Below are 23,073 nucleotides of genomic sequence, written 5' to 3'. Positions count from 1 at the left end.
GTTAAATTTTGGATAAAAAAATCAGCATATAATTTATTAAAAATATTCGTAATAAACTACATGCATATGTTATAATTATTTATAAACATGTCATTAAAATATAATTTTTTTTTGTAAAAAAAATTAACGATACAGAAAATTTTACTTTCGAGTTATATCATCTTTTTAGAAAAAAAATGTATAATATGTGTAGATGGTTAAAGTAATTTAATTATTTTTTGATGCTATATGATACAGATAAACTAATTATAACTGATATAGCAGCAATTTAAAAATCAGTAACATTAAAAAGTTTTCTTGTTTGATATATTATGGATGGATAATGATAAAAATAAATTAATAACCGCCTATTTAGAGTTTTATATATTGCTATTTTAAACAACATATAACTTTGGTAGTGATACAATCACTATTTTAAAAATATATTTTAATACTTTTTCATTGATATATAACATATTAGGAATATTCTAAAAAAAATATTAGTACTGGTATTTGTTAAACAATTTCAGAATAATATGTGTTTATTTATTCACAATTAAAATTTTTTTTTAATAACAACTGTTCTTTGATCAATAACATTTTTTTTTTTTTAATTTTTTGTATTAAAAACAGTCGAGAATCTTAATTGCTAAAAAACATTTTTTTGTCAATTAAGATTTTTACTTTAATTTTTTAAATAAAAGTTTAAAATATCAGTGTTTATTTAAAAAATGCATACATTCGATTATTATAATGTACGACTTAAATATTAAAAATTATAATTTGTGTCTAAGTATAGAAAAGGTAGAAAAGCGAATCCATTATTTCAACTAAAAAATATTATAATACAATATAAACTCCAAATATGTTTACTAAAATATTTTTGCTATTGTAGTAATGTTGTTGACCCAATTTGGCACTTAAAATAAATTATTCGTCAGATTAATGGAGCCTCTATTATAATAGTCTGAATTAATCCCAAAAGCTTAATTTAGTAGATGAAAAACAAATATAAAAGTAATTAAGAAAAACTATTATTTATACTTGTTATGTACATAATATTGTGAAAAATAATTTAAAAACATTTTACGTAGGATCATTCATCATAAGATCAATGTGACACGGATAAAGCTTTCACAGTTCCATTTCCACAATTTCCTGCCTGTCAAAAAATAAAATATGAATTTTATTTTTTCTCTATTCACATAAAAAACTCTTGTAAAATTCATAATGGAATCAAAAGGAATAATTGAATTATCTTATTGGAAGTTAATTCGATTACTCTGTCTAAGCACTTCAAGTTTGTTTGATAAATTCGAGTGTTTTAAAAATATTTTTCATATAAAAATAATTATTTTTCATCACCAAATCGTTACGATCTTACACTATATGTTTATATATTATATTATACATTTGCGATCCTTACAGTTTTATTACAAACGAGAACATTTTTTAAGATAAAGAAAATAAAATGTCACATTTATTACGTATCTCGCACGTGGTGTATTTGATTCGTAACAGTAAAAATATCTTTTTATATGCTTTTAATAATTTTTATTGCTAAAATAATATCATATATTATCATAAAAAAATGCTCTAAAACACGTATTCCTTTCATACATTAAAATTTAAAATTATGATAAAATCAGCATTGAAACAGCAGTATAAATTAAAACATTAAAGAACAAGTAAGCGCCGATAAATTAAAAAGATCGTTCGAATAGGTTTATTCACACAAAAAGTTGTACGAGCGCCAATTGGCAAAGGCCAGTTTCTATTGAAATGGTGCGAACGCCATTAATCAATTATATATTAAAAATATGCAATTAGGAATTTTAATTAAGAAAAATAATTAAATTAATAATTAATACAAAATAGCGCCTTAAATTAGTCGCTCACCGAACATACTGATCCATGGTTTCGCAAATAGAAAAAATATTTCACCTGATTCGAAGGAGCTAATTATATCATATTTATGATTTATCTTATAATGTTGTCAAACAATCGTTAAAGCTAAGTATCACCATAAGATTGGAGCAAGTTTGTCACGATATTTGGGTCACACAACGACGCTCTTTGGCAAGTGTCCCCGGGGAAGTATTTTTGGGAATCGTTTCGCGAATATTCGTATTACAGCTCATGTGAGAACTTGTATAAAATTGAGTGAACAATCGTAATTATAATCTGTGTTTATGGCGTATATGTAACAAAGGTGTAAAACTCGAATCAAACAAGAGCTGAAAATATTTTTTTACATTAACTAAACAGAGAGAAACGCGAATGAAAAAGTTGAAATCTTCATTTTAAAAAGTTACTCAATTTGTTTTGACAAAGTATAACCATATTTCATGAAATGATAATAATATATTGCCCTAACAATATTTAACTTATATTAAAAAAATATTCAAAATATTATTCAGGTATTTAATATAAGGATTGAACTATCTATTTTACATTTGGTGACCCTGAAAATAAGTTTAATCAGCATTCAGCCATTTAATATGCTCTATTCTTGGTCACCTAGCGCGAGCAGAATTTACGATATTATTGTCTTTTAAAAAGCGGTTCACAAAAAAAAACAGTTCTGAATAATTTTATAACTTGTTCACCAGAATTATCGATTGTTAAAGCTTTTCAAAACGACCTTTGTCTTTGTTTTTTTTAGACGCAGTGACAACAATTTCTATTAATAACACTATTTAGCCTGTTCATAAATAATTACAAATAAGTGATAAATTTTAGAAACAGTTTCAATTGTACGGATCTTTGAATGAATCTCAACTCAACTCAATTCAATTCAATAAAAATAATTTTCATTGAGTTGAGCTGATAAAATGATTTTATTTGAAATAAAAGGATGTGCCTTCTTTTCTTGCTTCAGAATTGATATTTTTTGTAAAATAAGCTTATGATGCAATGTTCAATTATTTTATTTGAATGTGTTTATTGGGTATACGGAGCGCGACTAACCGCTAACTCTGACCTATATTACAACCCTAATATATTTCATCCATCGATAGTTTTGCACCGATTACCTGACAAATATTAAAACCGATTAACTAAAATTATATAAATTATTTACAATAAAATGGTGATTGACGTTGTCAAACGCCTTTTCAAAATATGTGTATTATAAATGATAAGGAATCACTGGTTACAGAGAATCATTTTATGCGATAATCTGAAGAGATAATGGCAAAAAGTATAGTGGTATTCTATGAAAATTACTCATCGATGGTTTTGAGAAACAAACGTAGTGCAAAAAATAATAATACATAATTTGATAAAATAAAAAAATATATATTTTTTTATTTTAAATCAGTGAAAAAAGCAAAAAATATTATTTAATAAGCTGTATTTATTTAAGTTCAGACTTTAAGAACATTTCTGACAAAAATATTTTTAAAATTTATATAAAGTCCATAACTTAATATATAAACTAATATTAACAAAGTTTTATGAAGTTGGTAAGCTAAATATTTTTGTCAGAAATGTATGTAAATAATTTATTTATTAACAACTAATTCAATGAACTGCTAAAATTATAATAATGGTTAAAAATATATATTTAAAAATAATAATTTAAATGATGACAATAAATTATTAATCTTAATAATATTTTTTGAATATCTTATTGAAAGTTTTTTTAGTTAATATATGATTCTTAATTCTAATATAAAATCAATAAATCGAATATAATACGATAAAACAGAAAATACACGTGAATTTTTGTCATAAGAACGATAAACAGTAGCGACGTGACATTTGCACATGTTATTCCGGCTACCGTTTCCAGACCAACTGTGCTATTTTCAACTTTTAAGTTGAATTTTAGTTAAATAGCAACGTCCTGACGACCGATTATGTTCTTTACTGCAATACATGCAAATGAAAACACTGAATAAACTGAACAGCGAAGTGCTGTCGACCGACTACGTGCTACTGCAATATACGTGAAGACAAGAGACTAAAAATAGTGTAAATAGCCAATTATAAAAATACACATAATAATTGAATCTATCTCCGAAGCCGAGTAAATGCTAGTATATTTATAAAGCAGAAAATTTATTGTAATATTACTTTTAGTCAGATAGATGACTATAGTCTATTTATTTTCAAGAGTCAGTGCGCAAGAACATTGTTTAACGCGTAATCAAAATGTGCTCTTAAATTTCTGCCTTGTGATTGGTCGTTCTCAATGAAACGATTGATCTTACGGCGAACGACCAATCACAGGGCAGAAATTTAAAAGCATGTTATGATTACGCGTTAAACAATGTTCTTGCGCACAGACTCTTGAAAATAAATAGACTATAGGATAGCTCTCCAATAATAATTATTATTAATGACACAACTGTCAAACCAGTCTCAGTGTAATAATTTAGAAGTATTATAATATATTTTATACCAAAACCATCATTTAATCACTTTTCTAATGTTTGAGATTTTTTAATGCATCAAATCCTGGTACCCTGAACTTTTTTGGTACCGTAATCCTGGTGCTGAAACTAGTCTGAATATCAGGATTACGGTAGATATTTATTTAAAAATATTATTTTTACAAAAAGGTAAGAATCATTAAAAAACAATTCAGATATATATGTAGTAAATTTCGAGTCAGATATAGTGAATTTAAAGTTAGATATATAAACCATAGACGACGACATAGAGTTGAACCCCAAGTTCAATAATACCTGCGAGTAAAACTTGAGATAGCGTTTTGTGGTGAATTAATTTCTAAAATCATGTATACACACACAAGTTATAAAAGAGCTCCATTTTTTATATTATATTTTTAAATAAACCTCGAAAAATGTTATGATCGACTTTCCATAACACCTGTCAGTGTCGAATCTGTGCGCGTTTTTTCAGGATGCGGCAAAATCGCTACCAAAATTAGATCATCGATGAACGACGAACGACGAAAGATAATTTGAGCTTACTTAAAACTTAAAGTCAGAAAATAATAGATAATATTTTAAGTAAGAAAATAATAAATAATACAGAAAATTTACAGCACCGCAATCCCAGTTCAGAAAAAAATCTGGATTGCAAGCACTACGATTTTTGAACTTTAATTTATTCAACGTAAGTTCGTACCTAAACAATGAACAATTGATCTTTTTAACTAGAAAAGTTATTAGAAAAGCTTTTAAAGTCCTGACTCAACTTGGATTCTAAGGATAATAAACACAGAACAACTGTTAATATTGAGAATACTTTCTAAGAAAATAAATTTTGCGCAGCTAAGTCTCACATTTGGTCTGGAATTTATGCTTCGGAAACAACCGATTAAATCTAAACAGCGCAATAGTTAATAACTATATTTTTTCAAGTAATAAAAAATATTATTTTGCTTTTGAATAATACTTTTGTAAAGCTGACAACCTCATATACAATATGTGAGCCAAGCTGAATTGTCACAAGTAATTATTTTATTTATTTTTACGACAAAGTTAATTTTTTGTCTTTACCTAATTACAATAAAACGAATCGCGTCCCTTCCGTTTAAGGCAAATGATATAAACATACAAAATGTCACTTTTACTTTGAATGTTTACGATCAGCGACTGCGTACGTAAAAATGGCAAACCATTACATTTTTACGGTCGACGTGTTTTTGCCATTAAGTCTCGTGTGTTTTTCATGCAAATTACGCGGCGAAATTATGGAAAATGACAAGTAGAAGTATACAATGACACTTCTATGATTATTTTTTTAGAAGTAGCCTTTCGGTAAAAAAACCCCACCTTCGAATTTCAGTCATTAGGGCGGCATCCGAAGGGCGACCTCGAATCGATTGTTTACAAAACGCGTTGGCCACGTATAATCTTTTATTAACATAATAATAGCCTAGTGGGTCGATGAAATGTATATTTTGCCACTTAATATTGCATACGATCTAGGAACATCCACGTACATATATTATTGAAAATTGATTTTTTTATACGATGTATTATACTACACCCATGGAAGTCCGGCCGTTGAAAGAGTAACTTATAGCTTTGGCAGCAGCTAGTATCTTTAGATGTTCTGCTATAAATTGTATTTCATTAATTAAGCAATTAACCTTTTAATTTTAATGATTTTATATATTTTAGATTTTATATAGTATATATACAAAAATATTAAATAGTCAGTTTCAAGGATTTTGATAAAATAAGTCATAATTTATGTTTAATAAATATAAATAATTAATATATTATAAATATAAAAACAGTATATTTTAAGCAAAAAACACAAATTTAATTTGTTTGAAGAACGAGTTAAATTGACTCATAAATATTAAATAGAGTGCATAGCGTGTGAAACAATTCAACGTATGCTAATTTTCCTAAAAGTAACGAGTTGTAAAATCTTTATGTTGAGTTGAAATGAATGTGTATTTTTTTACTGTAAGGTATGATAATAAGAAAATTAAAGAAAACAATAAAATATGTTTTTTTGCTAAAAATAAATATTTACTATATATAAAAATAAAATTGAGTTATAAATGTGAGCTAATCTACAAATGTAAAAAAAATAGTTCATAAAATATTTTTAAAGCGTTCTATTTTGAGATAAACTTATTTAGAATACCCCTACCTATATTTATTTTTTAACATTGAATGGAGCAAATGATGAACTTATGATTCTAACGTTTTATGAGTCTTTCATTAGCTTTTTTTTTCAACACCCAACATGCGCAAAAAAACACATTGAACCATAAATTCGTATATGAAAATTTTATGTTTATTATCGATATTTTTTAATTAAAAAAATATGAATTAATCGAATTTTTATTAAAATATTTAGATAAAAGCCCGAATATTTTTATATTTGGATTGATTTGAAATGTATTATTTTTCTGATCAAATGCCTAATTTTTTGGGAGTTGTTTCATAAAAAAAACAGTTGTTTTCTATAAACGTTTTTGTAAATGTATTCTACTAATTTATTTACTATGAATTTTTGCTTGTTCATTTCGATATTGTACGGATTTTTTTTCTTGCATAAAAGAAAAATAGCAAAATTAACATTTTACGGATATAGGAATAGACACAGCCATTTAAAAAACACTGCAAGCATAACGTTGCTATGTTACGCTGAAGCTAGCGGTAACGACAATATTATCAAACGAGTAAAACATATTTGTTTTGCTTTCTAATGGTTTTTGGTACGTTAAATTTGAGGAATTATACTAAAAATTCATATATAAAACGAATCATGCGTACATGTTTTATCTGTGAATCTGAAATGTCAATGAATATATTAAATTTTCATTTTAAAATGGGTCCGTATTAAAAAAAGATAATATAAAATCATTTATAAAAAACATTATACCTAAAAAAATATTTTATTCATATCTTTCTAGATATCTAATGTAGAATAAAGTGAAAAGCCACTACGTTCCTATGCTTGCAACCTCAATACATTACTAAAAATCGTAATAGCGTAGTCCGTACGGTCTTGACTGGTAATTTAGAGGCAGCGGGTTCGAGCCACGGCAGCAGACTCGAATTTTAATTTATAAAAATGCGTTATTAATAAAAACCAGCTGATTATAAATTAAAATACACATAATAATATATAATAATATAGATCTCACTGATTAACAGACTGAAAAGTCTGGTGGTTTTAATACTTGTAGGTATTTACTATGTCTGATTGACTAATCTAGTTGCTACAGATTTAATCCGTTGTAATGTATTAATTAAACACCTGTTAGGTTACAACGAAAGATAAACAAAAAAGTAATACATTATCATACAAATTTAAATGTATGTTTGCAGTATCATTATTAATGAATAAGTAAGTTTGATGCAGCTGAAATGTTGAAGAGTTATACAACGTCATGTTTATAATAAAAATATGGTTTATTTACTATTTTTTTTAATAGTAAAGGGACAAACTTATTAAAGAAAATAGGCAATGAAAATTTAATATAGTGATACTTGTATACAACTCTAGCAAGGTTACGAGTAGGTTCAAAACGGCAGGAATTTCATAAAGTTTTTCATTAAGAATTCAAAGCATGTGTGTCCTAAAATATATTAAAATATAAGATGACTTGTATTATATACAATAAAGATAACGTAGAAAATTAAAAAACATGTCCCTTTGTTCAAGAAATTTTGAAGTAAATAGTTGTAGGATATCCTACAAAATTACGCGTAAGAAAACATTTTTTAAGCGAAGGCGCTTAGTGAATAAACCCATGAGAGAAATTTTTTAGATTTGACTTTCGAAAACGTAAACAAAAATTGTTTACTAGGCAAATATATTGCCTATAAATATTAAACACTGTAGATTTAAGATAATTTCATTAATTTAAAATTTCTATATGTTAGGAAAATGAAAACGATGTCACAAATTATTACATATAGTTAAACGGTAAACGCACTTATATAAAACAGTTTTATTTGTGTTTTAATATGTCTGTAGCTTAAAAGAGATCAGATAATGTAATTTTTTTGGGAAATCAATTAAGAATTATGAATTAAAACATATATTTTTACAATGTTACTTTATTTTATATGATATGTGGTAATATGTGATGCTTTTATAATACTATCTACTTGATATTGAAATATAAATAATAAAAAATCCTATCAATTATTATATTTAATAACAACAATTTATTCACTGCAAAGTGAAAATTAAAAGTACATGATTTGGTTTAAAATTAAGTTGTATCGTATTAAATGAACTAAAAATATTAAAATATGTGTTGGTATAAAATAACAAAGCAAATATGACACACGCACCTTTAGAGTTAATAAAAGCAAATCTGCCGTTAACTTAATATTTTTTTTATGCTTAAAGGAATAATATTTTAGATTCCAGATAAAAAGTGTAGCTTATACATAATTTGCTATACTAGCTGCTAAATTAAAATAAAGAATATTATGATCAAAATTTTGCCCATATGAAAAAACATAAACAACAATTTCTGTTTTTGACGTTTATATATTTATAAATATATAATATTAACCCATATATAGAGGCATACGATAACCTCCACTATTATCACTATTGAGCATTACACACATTTCCTTTGCTTGCAAGCTCTACCATATACATATAATTATCTGTTGACATAGCAATTAGGGTATTTTCCGTATAATACTATAATATAAATGAACATACACTATACAAAATGGGTTTGTGCTATAACAAACAATATGTTATTTACAATTCATAGAAAACAGTTTGTTTTGGTTGGGTTCGCGTGATCGAATTTACCTGTCCCTCACTTGCAAATGTTTCCTTTATAAATAACTTAAATGTTGACGTGTATCTTATGTAGATAAAATAATAATCAAACGCATCCGAAGCCGAACCCTTCTTGACCGTCCGAAGAGTGTAAATGAAAGAGGTCAAAATCGATTTTTCACATCAAAAAGGTAGCCGGTGGGTCGTTGATAACGATCGAGGGCACAAAAGAAAATTTGCATTCGACTACAAAAGACCCTTAAAATGTTCGCCTAATACGAATATAATACTGAATACAATGTGTCAACGTTTGCGGTCGACCGAGAGACGTTTTTCGACTGGCGTGTAAGTTTTTTGACTGAGATTTGATGAATGGAGTTGCACGTACACGTACACGGGTATAGGGTGTTCAAAGATTATTTTAAATTCAAAAGCTATAATTCGAGCCACTTTTTAAATTGCTGTTCTTGGAAAATTTGATTTCAAGGTAGACTTGTATAAACAACACTACATGCACGAAAATGCAATTTTGCTACCTGACCTTTCCTATGTCATTATTGTACTGAAGTATAAATTATATGTTAGGGTTTTTCGTAGTTGCTATCCTATTATGAATAACAATAAAATTCTAAGCATTTAATTGTGGTGATTGCATTTTCAAAAATATTGTTGATATAAAGCAGATAATTCTATGAAAAAAATCAGATAACAGAGCTTTCAATATGATGCATAAAAAAATGTTTTTATTTAAGGTTTAGGGACATAAATATAGTCTAGCTGTTACAAAATCAAAAAGCTGAGGTATAAGTTTCAGATACCAAGGCATATATTGTATCATATAATAGAATGAGAACCTCTTTATGCAACAAAAAATTAAAGCATATTAGCAGAGCATGTAAAATCTTTTGATGGGAAACTTTATTTTACTTCTTACTTTATTTATCAGCCAAAATTAATCTATTTTTTAAGAGTCAGGATTATTGGTAAACTAAATATCTATGGCAGTTGCTTAAATAAGTACGACAGAAGTAAACTTAGGTAATAAATTCGCGTATCTTAGGTAATGTTAGATAAAGAAAAATATTAAAAGCCTACAAAAAGTCATTAAAAAAGTGCAGTTTATATTTATTTAAAATAAACGTTTTGATATGTCTCTTATTTTTCTGTTCGCATTGTATCAACAATTTTTTGATTACAATACAATTATTAAGAAAAAAATTGCATTATATTTTTACTGTGTTATCTTTCAATAAGAGCTGCTTGTGTTGCATTACTTACAAATGAAGAACACACAAATAAAAAGCGCTTAAATATATTTTTAATGTATCATCAATAAATTAAGAGATGTGATAATTTAATTACATATACATATATATCATCTTTTATTGTAATGAGGTATTTACAATAGATCTTGTGTCTCCCTTAATTTTTATCCTAGTTTTTATTATTGAAATTAATAATAAAGACAATCAAAATAAAATATCAATTTGTAATTTATTTTAAGCTTCAATATTCAGTTCCTTTTCTGATTATATATTAACCTGAATTACTATATATTAAAAATCTATAGTTTAAAAAAAATGGTCAGTTGCTAATTTTAATATTTTAAAATTATCTTTTAACAAAAAACAATAATATGTGTTGCTAAACATGAAATAAAAAATCGCTCTATAAAATAGATCTTCGAATATTATATAAAAAGTAACTGACCATTACTGAAAATGGTTCAGACTATTAATAATACTACTGACTTTTATTTAAACGCAACTTAACATTTAATTCATGGATTTATAAGTCATAAGTCTTACGATCATTTAAGACCGCATTGTTAATAGTTAATCTTCTTCGGTAAATACAATTAGCAAATACTAAATAAATAGTGAGACACAAGACTGAAAATCAAGTCTGTATATCAGTGACTACATTTTATTAATTATACATAATCACTACAGATTACAATCAATGGATGTTACTATGCACGTGCTAGGTTAAATGTATTTTTTTTGATATGTCATTCATCAGAGAGATTTTGAAAATCTAAAAAAACGATCAGATTTATCATTATATATGAATCTATAATTACGATCTCCTAGACAAGATAGAAATTAAAAAACACTAGGAAAAAAATACAGGCCGTACTGATATCAGCTACTTAATTATAATATTATACTAGACAAATTACAGTCAGCCCAGCAAATTTTGATATTTCTGTTTATTTTGTGTCAAGAACTTTGAGGGACAAAGTTGTTTATTAGCTATAAATATTTCACAATATGATGCCAAAACTAAGCCATTATATCAAAAATAATATATATATATACTAATTTTACAGTATATTTAAAAAAATATGGTAAAGTAAAGGTCTCGTGTTTTCGATCAAATATGATATTTACAGCATTTTTTTACACTTTATTTATAAAGAATAAGTAGTTGATTATAATAAAGTAACATAGAAAGCTAAATTTCATTTTAGCTTTGAAACACGTTATTATTATTTATTAAATTAATTAATAACATAATTTGTAAAATTCAATTGTAAACACACTATATAAAAGTTCACGGCGAACGTAAATATGATATTTTTTTTAATATTCGACCCTCAAGGTATAAATTACCTTTTCGCTCTAATTTTAGTTATAAAATGTTAAGTATTTAACTCAATGATTTTTTGATTATATATTACATTACAACATAAAAATATTTGGATAGTATCAATTAGTTTAATTGAATTTATTACATTATTAAACAACTTATTATTATTATTATTTATAAGTAATTTATTATTATGTTTTACATACACTCAAGTATTATTAGTTACGTCAATTATCGAATGCAATTTAACCGAATCAATTAAATTCGCACACAGTTAATGCGTTGATCAGTGGTAACGTTCGACTTTAAGGCAGACGCGTGAAAACTGAATAGTTTTATTTCCAGACGACCCTCGGACTCCATATAGGTATAACGCCTATTTCAGACGTTCAAAATCGTTGGCACGCGAGCACAACTTTGGCTGGCACACTCAAATGACTTGATACTGGTTAAGTGAAATAATATAATGACACATTCATAACCGTATTATAATTGTATTAAATTTAATAAATGCAATAAATAATTAAAAAGTTATGTATACAATTTAAAGCTTAACAAAAACAATTTTTTAATGTATTATTTTTGATAATTATTTAAAATTTTGCTTCAATTAAAATGGTTGCCCACCTACGCAATCACTAATATTCAGAAAAATAAATTTATGTTCTTGGTAGAGGAGGATGGAGAGTGTGTTTAATATAAATAGGGGACAACGCGCATACGTATATTCATACGCTTTTCGGTTTATTTGTAGATTCATCTGCGTCATAGAATTGGCCTTCCTAAGAAGAGATGGCTGCTGATGTTTTTTGGATGTTTTCTCCAACCTTATATTTTCCTCGGTCGTCGCTAATTTGGTAATCAACGGTGAAATCGCATATAAAATATCGAAATACTGAAACGATACGAAACACGCCGCGCGGTGCCATATAAAGTTTATGGAATAAGTGTAGGAAAGAAGTGAAGTGAAATTGTTAGGCTATGAAGTTGATATGTTTGGGTTATGTGTACGATGTAAATATGATAAAAACGATCGATTGTCGCAACGTGTAAGTATAATTATAGAATTTTATATATAAAAAATGTTGAATATAATTTTATCTATAAATCAAATAAAATAGAAATTTAAAGTTCATATAAGAAATTTAATCTAGGGAATTTGAGAGCTTAAATAAACACATTGCAATCCTCTATAAGTCAAGCTTAAAACATGTGATCTAATCTCATGTAGTTTTCAGTTGTCAAAACACCCACATGATTCTGATTTTAATGTCTTTTGTATTATATTTTATATCCTAAACTAAAGAATCATCAAGACTGAAAATAATAACCGTAACACAATCATTGACTGTGTACTTAAATATTGTGAAAGTGCTATAAATATATAGACATATTAGTTAAGAAGTATTATTATTTTTTAAGCCATGGCTTAGTTTTACAGATAATAATATTTGGTCTCATTGTAATATTTTTTATTTACCAAATGGTCAGTGATGATGTTTCTCTTAAGAAAAAATACCATTTATTGCAATTATTATTTTATCCCAGAAGTATACACATTGAACTATAAATAATGGAAGAAACGCTTTAAAATAGTTGATACTTCATTGAAAGCAAAGGACATAAATTATTTTCGTTAAGAAAAAAGTATTGTATTTTATTACAAATTTAACCATTAATTTTTAATGAGGCAAGCTCGTTGTACTTGGCAAGCTCGTTGAGGAGCTGGATGGATCGTGCAAGAGGAGCGTTTTCAAGCGCTGACTTCCTGGCCGCAATGGGAAAGAATAAGAGACGCGATCGCAACTCTCTTTCGTATCATGCAGAACGCCAATCGCTAATAAATTATTGAAGTGACACGCGCTCCGCATAACAAAGCCGAGCATCATCGACGCTTTATCGCAAACTTTGGCGATGTACATACAAAATCTCTATCCTTGCTTGAACGTAACTCAAGTATTTTTGGCTTAAGCACCTCTGCCTTAACTGTAAGATAATTCCAAATTTGCGATGCAGATCGACCATCTCCACAGTTTTGTACGAATTTGTGCGAATACTCTGAATCCGTATATAATTAATTTTATTTATCACACATATGTCGTAAATAATAAACAAAAAAGCAGATGACACAAATTGCATCCCTGTAATATTCCAGAATGAACTTGATACTCATATAACGTCAGTGACTTGAGTAACTAAAATTGATTCTAAAATCAAAATTGATTTTGATTTTGTCTAGTAGGTAGTGACTGTGGAACGACACGGACGAAACTCGCGTTGTTCGTCTAGTAGTGCTTGCCGACTGTGATAGTAATAATAGTTTATCAATTGACATTAATATATCATATGTTAAACTTTTATTCTATTTGCCAGGATCATCTATAATCATTGCAAGGAAGTTCATTTAATTAAAAGAAAAGTGTCAGAAAATTTATTAAGCAGTATATATTAACAGCTTTAAAGCATTCGTTGAAACCAAACATCTCTAGATTAACATTCAACAATGTTGACCGATTTAGATTCACGGTTATACAGTTTAATAAAATATAGATTAGAAAATAACAAAGAGTCTGGCTCCGCCCCGAATCATAGCTATATGTCAGATAATCAAGTTAAGGTAAGTTGGATGTTTTGATTAAAATAATATATACCAGAACATTACATAACTAAATCATTTATTTCAGAAACATCATTCAAAACAAACACTTGGAATTAACGAGAGTTCAGACAAACTTGCCAAAAGAGAAGCTACACCGAATCGTCTGAGACGACTCTTAAAAGCCCATGAAAGTATTTTTTATCATATTTGAGAGATTAGAAATTGCATATAAAAATAATATTTTATAGATCGATTATTTGCTTTTACTAGCAGATGTTGAATATAGAGCTTTTTAAGTGAAGTCGCGAATCAGTTAGATGCCTTTTGATACTCAAATATTTAAAAAAAGGTTTAAAACCCCTAGTATATAAGCGTATTTCTAGTGTACATTGCTGTCGTAAAATGTGATGTAAATATTATTCTTACTCATTTTTCACTATAAAAAAATATGATAATGGTTTCTCAGCTACTAAAATTATGCATATAAAATGTTTTAATAAAAGATTATTCTTTCACAAATACTTTGAGGTATTTTTATTAGAGATTAAAGCCGTTAAATACAAATACATATTCTACCACTTAAGTTGAGTATCGAAAACAGAATGAGTATAATTAACCTAATTGCCAATAAGCAAATCAAAACAAGCAATAAAACTAAATTATTTTATTACACAGACATTCAACTTCTAAAAATACAGTTTAAAGCGATTATTATGCATCAAAATGTCGGTCTAATAATAACACTTTACTACTGGAGCTTAACTAATAAATTTCACCTAAGCAATAATAAAATTGTTGGCGTCCGCTTGGTTGTACGCGAGTCGAAAGGGTGTAATTGCATGGCTGTTACCGAAGAAAAGTGTCATTGCAGATTTTCGCGTCGAAAATAAACGAGGGTATTAATAGTCGCAAGTTTCGAGAGCGTATGCTATTTCTTGCCACCGTTTTATTTTCGCGTTATTTATATTTTCGCGGACGGTAACGGAAAGCCGCGTGACAGTCGCATAAATAACCTCGAGATGCGCTCACCTGATAATTACGTGTATTATAGTGGTTAAATAATTAGTTAATCAACGAACGCGTGGTTAGTAGCTAGTGGGGAATTAAGCAATTTTTATAAACATACATTTCTATAATAGTAGTCAAGCATATTAATAGCATAACATACTAAAATTTATTAATTTGGTAATTGAATTTATGGATATTTTTTTTTGATTAAATATACTAGCTATTTACAATCAATATTCACTATATGTTTGTAGATTTTAAGACAGTATATGTTAGTATAAACCGCTGACATTTTTTTCAACACAGCTTAGAAAGAATTAATCTGAGATTGATGCTACAAAAGTCATGTCATGCGTTGGGACATTTATTATTTATTTATTGTAAATTTTTTGTTGTAACAACTTTCAAACTTGAAAATAAGTAAAATGAAAATAATGACGTCATATTTACGTAAAAATAAAGAAATAAAATGTTATGTAGATTGTCAATTTTTTTAAACATAAAAAATACTGTATAAAAAGGTGCCGGAACGCCGTTCCACAGCGTTATAAGCCAAAAAGTCCTGCACACATACATATTTATATGTTAACAAAAAAATAATAGAGCATTTAATGTTTCATATTACAAAATACTACAAATTTGTATGCTCAAAAAAATTACTTAAAAGGAAATATTATTTGTATTGATTTAATGATATAAAAAATAAGTACTAATCACTGAAAAAGTCCACAGCTGCATAATATTATCTCGGAAATTAGGATTAGAGCCCTGCAATGGTCGGTTGAAAAGTTTTGATTCAATTCTCTTTCACGACAATGCGCACCCTTACATTGCACGACTGCCCATCATAGATTGAGCTATAAAATATTGTCACCCTTCAAGCTTTAGAAATATTAACATCTTAACTAAAAAGTAATATCTTCAATAAGCAAGCTACTGACGAAAAGGCATTTGAAGATGTAATTATTTATTATTTATTCAAGTATTTTAAAATATCAGAGTTTTTACTCTGATATTATAAAATACTTAAATAAATAAATTAGTAGTTTGTAAAACAATGTGTATATTCTAATCACTCTCTGGAAGTTGTCCGAACCGAAGTTCAACTGAAGTCGACTTCACAAATTTCATATGCCGTCTGGACGGCGGCCGTGAATGACGTACGCATGGCGGCTGCTGTTATGTACAGCTGGCATATTTGCGCACGATCGAAAAATGTGACAAATAATCGCAATTTTTAAATTGGCATATTATTAAAATTTCGCTACTGATAATTATAAAAGTTTGTGTGGGCACTCACCAATACAATATCAGTGAAAACTTTTCGGTCGTAAATATTCAATTTACGCAAAATCTTTGTCGGCTTTTGCAAAATGCCATAAAGCATAAAAATGATGCTTCAGAATACGAACACCACATCTGTGACTATCCTAGAATTTGTCGCCATCGATTCTAAATAAGAACTCGTTATGGTGCGACATTTATATAAACCGATCTAGAAAAATACATAAGGATATTCGAAACGATTTTTTTAACAAAATCAAGTACCACTAATTATTTAATTTTATATGAAAAAAATATAATAACGATATCTGTTAGAAGAATATACTATCAAAAATATAATTAATCTCTTTTGGTGCTCTAAAATATTCAAAGATGTCAGTAAGAGTCTGTTGAAGTCCCTGATAAGCATGTGGTATTATAACTTGACCACGTGACCACGATGCAGCGCTCGTCATGCGTGTTGACCATAGGACGCCTACACGCATAGTGAAATTGAACCGAGCTACTCGTTCTATCGCAGTTTGCAAAAAACCATATCATTATCTCTCTCACTCTCGTCACTTAACACGCGAGAGAGCGAAAGGGGAAGTATCTCACCGTTGGCGCTCGAAAGAGAAGCGTTCGAAGCTGGCCAAGTCGACCGAACTACCTCCACTTTACCTCCCGTTCTCGGTAGCCTCGGTCAACTTCCGAGAGATTTTAGAGCGGGCAGAACCGAACTCGACCGAAGTAACCCATTATATTCTCCGTCCTTGGCCAACCTTGGCAAACTTTCAGAGAGTGTAGTGCAGGAATAATGGTTTTGCGTTTATAAACTGAACCACTCCTCTCTTAACAATTGAAAGGATTAAAGTAAACTATTAATCATAAAAAGGCTAGTTCGACTTGTGGTAAAGCATTTTAACAGCGTAAAAAATGGGTTTCTTTGTTGAAATGAGATACCGTAAGAATTATTTTTATGGATTAAGTCACAAGTTAAGGGTCATAAATCATAAAAAGATCAAATATCCATCGCCTAAATGAAAGATTTTTCCTTTTCTAATAATATCGTTAACCTCTTAAGTTACCATACTATTTTCGAAGAACTATAAAATAATTTTATTATATACGTTACTGATCGTAAATATTAAAATTGCACTCCAGGCAATACTTATATATTTAACAGCTTTATAAATGTCATACACTTTTTAGAATTGCGGTAACGATTTTTATTATTCTCGTCAATAATTCTAAATAGGTAATAAATTTTTAATATTAAGTCTAAAAGTAATACTTTTTTATTATATTTATTATACATTGATCTATAAATTGAATAATGGAAGTTGTTTTCAGAGGTATGATCAGAATTTATGATGAAAAATAATATATTAAGTATTAGGTTGTTATCTACGAAAAAAAAATTTACCTCTAGTTTATATTACAATTTTTCATTTCTATAAAACAGGTACTAATGTTTTAAAATTATGATGTCTTAATATTTTTTTTGTGATAAATTAAAAGTGGTTTGGTTTTGCAATCCCTAAAGTAAAATGTAAGTCTATCTTCAGAGACTTTAAAACCTGTTGGGATGTATGACCAATCTAGTTCTGATATTGTTTTAGTGACAACATTATATTATATGTAAATACATATATCGTAAAACAAGGCAGTATTTACATAAAATATCTTCATATATATATATATATGCTAATGCTAATTGCGGTTATAAACCGCAATTAGCATAAGCAGATTGCGAGCAATGTGAATTTTAGTATCAACCACAAGACACTATGCCTTAATATAATTACTGTAAATGTTTAATAGATAAAAAAATGACTTATTTACATATACATATGAACCCTGGATACTAAGAAAAAATATGTTACAGTGAAAATTAAAAAAAATTATCTGGCATCATCTGGCTAATAAGTTCTATTTCGGTTAACATTATTGGGAACAAAGAAATCTAAATGCAAAAATATCAAACACTACGTGCTAAAATCAACAGATAGCTAATTTAACCGAGAGTCAATAATGTATTTGAATGTAACATAACCGATATTGTGTAATTATTAAAAGTTTGTGTACTCCCACACGATGACTTAGCGATGTAAGTAATACCAGTGGAGTAGGCAACATTAACAACAGCGTTACATATCATCGACATATATTTTGTATTTAGTTCTAAACTGAGTGGATTACTTGTTTAACTTGGGTGAGGCCAATTAGCGTCACAAAAATATAACTATGGTAATATAGTTTTAATCAGATTAGAAATTGTATATATGTTCGATGTAAATTAGTGATAGTGATAATTTGGCGTTTATAAACATGTATGCATGTACTCTATTGTAGGCATAGGCATGCGATTCTATTATTACCTAATAAAGCTAAAAGTAATTATAAGAAATTGATAACCTAAACAGAATTTAAAGTCCAATTCATCATAGAGTTTTCCCAGCAAGGTTAAATTATTTGCTATTAACAATATATGTTTGCGAGTTGACCTCTGACATATTTCTTCCCCTAAATGTTGTTTACAAAAGGCAACATAATTATATGTGAGACTCTTAGAGTATACATGTACCAAAAGGAAAATCGTGTTGTTGAGAATAAATTCCTTCCGGCACTGTCCGTAAAAATCGTATTGGAAAAGAAAAGATTTTTTCTGTCGTCTGTTACAATTTTAGAACACTGAAATGTAATTTTTCACTTTTTTTATGTGACAATAATAACAGAGTAACGATTTTTATAACTGTAGTGGTTTTTAAATTAGATGCGGAACATCCCGGCTAACAAACATAGCTAAACAATTTTAACTTATACAATAATTTCTATGGGAGCTATTTTTATATATTATATATAAAAAAGGCTTACAAAGTTTTAGAATCTTTTTTGATAGTTAAACGTCATGCGCAGACGAGACAAATGTGCGTGCGAACATCGGTTTTTTAGTATGCTAAAGTCGTTTTATATAATTATGCAAAAATTTTAAAATTCAGATCGAGACCTTAAAATAGTTTAGTGTTTGTAGTCTGTTTTTTAAGTTTAAATCTGCTGAATAGAAACGAACTGTGTATCGTTGGAACGATAAATTAAAAAACGGAATAATGAGCTTTTAGTGAACGCAGTGATTAACCCAAAAATATTATTGTCAAGAAATAATTAGAAATGGATAATAGAAGTTTGACTATTTACGAGAACACTAATTAGTTCATGAGTCTGTTGGGAGCAGATCGTAAAACTTAGAGAAATTCTTTATTTAAAAAAAGTATACAACGGAACATAGTTGAGTATTACAAAACATAAAAAAAAATTTTAGGTATGAAAAAAATAAGTAAGCATATCACATTTATATAGCTGAAAAATTATTTATATTGCAAAAGTAATTAAATTTGATCCTCATTTTAGTTTAATTTAGCGCTTAGTGTTTACCACATATTCAGAAAAATGAAAAGAAAAATTTGGTCGGGCAGACATTTTTATTATTTTAATAAAGTAAAAAGAGAAATAAACAAAATAAAATAAAATTTTTGAGTAAATATGCAATGAGAAAATTCCTATAACTATATATACATCCCTCGTATATGTATTATTCAACTTTATAAAGCAGGTTATTTTTGGGGTTTCCTGGTCACAAAGATTAAACAATATGATATTCTGAAAGTCGCGACATTAGACTTCAATTTTTTGCAGGGAAATATATTAGGATGACATATTTATAATATATCATATGTATGTATATGTTACAGTAAATGTGTATTTTTTAGTAAAATTATATTTTCACTAGTATAAATATAATTTCACTATTTCAGTGAAATGATATCCGAAAACATTTCACCGATAGATATATTTACTAGATCTACTAGCAAAAATATAATTTAACTGATAGGGGCTAGTAAAATCATATGCTGCTTTAAAATGTCTATGAAATTTATTTAAAAATATTTATTTGCTGCTTATATCCAAACCTAGCATAATAAAACTATAGCTAGCTTAAGAACTTAAAATAGGTTGGGTTTGATTCAAATTGGGTTTGGCTAATTTGTTTAGGTTAGGTTTTTATTCGAAAAGCAAATGGATGTTTCGCAACTGTTACTATAAATGTGTACTTTTAATAAAAATATACTCTTTACTAGTATTATATATATATATAAATATATATAATTTCACTAACTAGGGCAGTTAAAATGAATTGTAAAAAAATAAGTCATATTCTTACTGATTCATATCAATCAAACTATATTTATCCATGGTGCGAATGTTGGAAATATTTTGGTGATGATAGCATTCAGCATTTAGCAAATGGAGTTCACAACTGTAATATAGTTTACAATAAAGACAATGTAATTAGTACTTCTAAATATGTATCCATGTCGACTTTAAAGAGAAGCGAAATTAGAGTCAAACGAATCCATATTTTATGGCCGTTAAGCTCATTTCTTGGCCTTAACAATTTTACTTGGTCCTAACAGCTAATTTATTGGCTATTTTTTTGAAAAACAGTACAGAATATAAAATCTGTTAATAAGACAAATTTATAAAAAATATGTAGGAAATACTGTAAATAAGTAATATTATGTAACAAAGGATATTTAAGCATTTCGAAACATGCATTTTTGGATAACATATATAATAAGTAAATATGTCTCATGTATGTATATGATACATATTTTAGTATATTTGTTTAGTATATGTGGGTTAAATAATAATTTCTATCAAACCAATTTATAAAAAAATTAAACTAATAAATCTAAATTCAATATTTAGGAAAATATAAAATAATAAAATTAGACACATATGTATGTAGACAAAAGCGCGTGCGATGAAATCCTTTCTCTTTCGCTCGCTCGCATGTTGAGTGAGTGAGAGAAAGGGGCGTGCGGCCGCACGCACTTATCTTTCAATACAAATATAAATAGGCACCGTACGAATTAGCTCTAAAAAATGTCACATAAGAGCAACAAAGAAATGAAAATCACAACAAATTTATAAAAATCTAAGCAATAGACGTTTACGAAACGGTTCTAAGGATGTAAAAAACATTAATAAATGTGGGTAAAATTTCTGTAACCAATTATTAATATTATTGTAATCATAAAAACACATGGCTAAGAAGATCTAAGCCATTTCAAGATAAATAAGTTCGCATTTAACTACCAGATGACGCGCAACGGCAGTGGCGTTTATACGGCAGTAATTAGTAAAAGTTATGAATCGTCAAATATGCTCGCAGAGAACATGTAAAAGGGTTTATTTTAATTCAGACACATTACCGATTATGTTTTGGATTGCTAAATCGACATTCAGCTTTACTATTTCGATTTATCTTAACTCTACGGCATATATGGTATACATATTTTATACCAGACATATTCATAATGTGTCTTGCTGGCTGACAAAGTCACACAACTCAGTCCTAAAACCTGAAATATGTGTTGATTTCATCTAAACTATGAAAAAAGAGAAAAAGCAGAAAACGTTCTATTAATATTCTATAAATACACATCTTGAGTGATTTTTAAATGTCTGTGTAGATTGCAGAAGTACACTTCGGTGGAAATTAACCTTTTACTATATTCGTCATTGATACTATTTTTTTTTAATTTATCAAATAATATCAATGATGAATATAGTGTGAGATGAATGTCCACCTACATGTGCTTCTACAATTTACACAGATCTAAAAATCACATATATGTATGTGGTTATTTATATATCATCATTTATAATGTTATAAACAGTGTTTAGATGATCTTTAGTAGGTTATCAGTATATATTGCTGTATATATTGTACAATAATTGTTTTTTTTTATTGATTTTCAGTCAAATCTTTTCCATAGATAAGCTTAAATGACTGATAATGTTAATATTATCAGCAGTAGTTTAACCGATAAAGCTAGTTATAAAATAATTTATTTATATCTACTTATTTTAATTAAATTTGTAATGCACATATCATCCCAAATTAAAGTCATGGTCAGAAAAACAAATTATTCTCTTCCCTAAAGCTCATGCTAAAAATACAATAATAAGTAAACAAAAAAATACTACTGTTTGCTAAATGATATTTTTTAATTCAATATAAAAGTTAGCTTTGTTTTGACTATATTATGTATTTACAAAAAGATTTATTGGTTACAATTTTTTATGTCAAATCATAGGTCATATGTCGTATTTGTGTTCCGCTTCAAGAAAAGCATGAATTTCAATCGGTTTCAGTGTAATTTTTCGTTACGTAAAAATAAATTCACTAAAACATGTCAAAACACAAGAGAAAAATTGATTTATTTCCTTACATACAAAATATGAAACGGTTCAATTCGGAAATATTAGTCAACGTGGCACGCGAACGCGACTTTCTGTAAATCAATATACATACATACGAAATCATACACATATACAAATTTTAAATATATACAAAACGAAATTCAAAG

General features: G+C 27.7%; 1 protein-coding gene across 7 annotated transcripts in view; it reads right to left on the bottom strand.

Moving 5' to 3' along the window:
* LOC148227273 (uncharacterized protein C01C4.2) overlaps window positions 1-23,073 on the bottom strand; it is a 79,406-nt gene that overhangs the window by 14,706 nt on the left and 41,627 nt on the right. The window contains exon 1 of one of the 7 annotated variants that reach the window (XM_088202607.1): window positions 11,973-12,093. The exons of 1 other annotated variant lie outside the window; for it this stretch is intronic. The gene's annotated coding sequence lies outside the window, so the exon portion shown is untranslated. Of the gene's footprint in view, window positions 1-11,972; window positions 12,094-23,073 lie in introns of those variants that run through there. 5 more of the 7 variants (XM_088202602.1, XM_088202604.1, XM_088202603.1 and 2 more) reach the window with 5 other exon arrangements.

This window comes from Plectrocnemia conspersa, unplaced genomic scaffold, assembly GCF_051122295.1.
Source record: "Plectrocnemia conspersa isolate PC_06_02 unplaced genomic scaffold, ASM5112229v1 ptg000013l, whole genome shotgun sequence".
Classification (NCBI taxonomy): domain Eukaryota; kingdom Metazoa; phylum Arthropoda; class Insecta; order Trichoptera; family Polycentropodidae; genus Plectrocnemia; species Plectrocnemia conspersa.
The sequence above is the reverse complement of the archived record's forward strand: the minus strand, read 5'-3'. Positions and strand labels throughout refer to the sequence as shown.